Below are 2486 nucleotides of genomic sequence, written 5' to 3'. Positions count from 1 at the left end.
CCGAGAACTAGAAAGGCGAGGCTCACCACCCATTTATCCCTCCGCCTTTCAATTAGCCCCACATGTGATTATCGGCCAGGTGGGCACAATTAACTAACTCGGTGTCCTTGGCCTCAGCCTTCATAGTTGTAAGCCTGGGGAGCTGTACCTTGGGTCATAGTTTGTTGCAGCTCAAGCTTTGGAAGATCGCATGCGCCCTGCAGTAAAGACCTCCTCTGCCTCCATAGCCTCACTTCAACGGCAGGTCACCTCAGTAGCACGTTGGCCTGCAGAACAGAGGAGCACTAAGCCTTACAGCTGAAAAGGGTGAAGCCTGCCTATTTCGCCAAGAGGAGTGCTGCTACTCCTTCAATGAAGCTGGTTTGGTTGAGCAAACTGTGCAAATCCTAAACAAGTTAGGCAAGAACCTCCAGCAGTACAGGAAACCACATGAAACTGCCTTTGGGTGGTGGCAATCGACAATTAATGGCATGGGTAGTGCCCCAAGTGGTCCTCTCACTGTACTTTCTCTCATTTCTTTTAGCTCCATGTTTCTTTAAGCTTTTACAAGGCTACCTTCAAGAGATGACCAATGTTTCAGTTAACCAGCTCATGCTTCACCCATACTCTGCTGCCCAACACCTACCCAAGGCTGACCAGGCCTATACTCCTCTTCACCGCCTGCCAGCAGGAAGTAGCCAGACTGATCGTGGCGCACATATTATCACCAAAAGGCCAGAATGTAAGGGTGGCCACCGGTCTGGTCAAGGACGGTTGGAAGGTGAACACCCCATCCCTGCCTGGAAATGGAAACTTACCAGAGGCAGTTCCCTGAGAAGACCAGCAACCATCTGTGGCTTAACAATGAACAGAACCCGGATGCTGTTGACTTTCTCCGGACCTGCATCTGGCAATTACACAACCCCATCCCAACTGGAAATTCCATCCAGTTCAATCAGCCCGAAAGCCCCCACTCTAATTTGCATATAATCTCTTTTCCTATCCTGGGCAAAACTTCACTAGTCTCAGACCGGTGAATCTCGCCCAGGAGCGCAGAATAAACTCCTCCTTCTCTCAGTTTATCTTTGTGGCAAGCCGAATAATACCAACAGCTGACTCTCATCTCCTCCGGGGAGAGACCCCACTGTGGAGTTAGTTGTATAGGGGTAGCAGGGCTTAAGGAGCTCCTCAGTGAATTTAACCCATGACCTTTTTCTGAAATAACCTAATTATATTCTAGCTTCCTGTAAAGACTTTTCTGCTGGGAGATAATGCCCTGACCAGCCTACACCTGCATTTTGTTGCAGCTGGCAATTGTAGTGCTCATTATCAGTCAACCAACTGGCATTCTGCTTTAAGTTCAAGAGGGCACTTCCAAATGCTTGTGGAAACAATGGGATTGAGAGATGATGAAACTCTCCAAGAATTTCTTTGAAGCCCATACTTCCCCCTCTGTATATGATGTGGTGAAAGATCACTAAAACAACAAGCCACAAACCCCTTAACCAGTTCTTTTTCCATCAAGGTTTGGTTTATGGAAACGCACATAAAAATAAGCGAGGTGTAGTCTGTGGGTTGTTGCACCTGGTCTTGCTGCCTGATCTCCGTGACCAGACACGAGGGCTGGAGGCCTGGGGAGGAGCTCTTCCTTGAATTCTGGAGGCTAAGTCTCAAGCACAGCCTAAGTGTTTCCACTGTTTCCCCTGAGCCATTAGCAAACGCCCCTTTTCCTTTCTCCTTGAGAGGATGCTCCTTCAGAATTTACCCAATTCCCTGAGGGACAAGCAGCTACTGAGCAACCAGGTTCTCCCTCACCTTCCCCGGAGAAGTGCACACTGTTCACTGAGCTCTTTACACCTGCGCCCGTGCTCCTGGGCTGAGTTCTGTCACAGATATTGCATAGGGGAATCCTGGAGACCCGAACCTTACACACCCCTTCCCACCCCAAAAAGCACCACATTCTGCAACATCAATGTAAAGCACCTTGGCCCAATCCTTCAGGGCTCAGCCCCTGTGGATAGCACCATAACACCCTTGCATCTCTCTGTAAAGTGGTAGTGGCATGAGCCTTGAGGTAAAACAAAAATCCTCCCTCCGTGTGCAGGCACAGGCCTGAGTGACTGCCAGACGCTTTTGTGAACCGAAGCGTATTCCAGTGTTGGAAAACTGAGCACTGCTGTATAGATTTAAAGATCCCTCGGGTGTTGGCTATCAGGCGAGGAGGGGCAACCAATAGCCTTTGCACATCATCAAAGAACACAGCCCCACGTTTGGTGTGGTTAAACCTTGGGAGATACATTGCTGTGTGACCTTGGCGCAGGTCGGCTCCTTGATGATGCAGAATCGAGTGGAACGTTCACGCGTACTCCAGTGCTCATAGGCTATGGCTGAGTTTAACACTGCCTCTGCACTACTGCCTTGCCCCTCTTTACAACTCGGTCCTCAGGGGACCCTGGCTCAGCAGGCGTTGGCTAGTTATTGTTACTGTGCATACAGAGCACACAGCC

Source organism: Echinops telfairi, unplaced genomic scaffold, assembly GCF_000313985.2.
Source record: "Echinops telfairi isolate 266 unplaced genomic scaffold, ASM31398v2 ScPeMD7_7467;HRSCAF=8505_1, whole genome shotgun sequence".
Classification (NCBI taxonomy): Eukaryota; Metazoa; Chordata; class Mammalia; order Afrosoricida; family Tenrecidae; genus Echinops; species Echinops telfairi.
The sequence above is the reverse complement of the archived record's forward strand: the minus strand, read 5'-3'. Positions refer to the sequence as shown.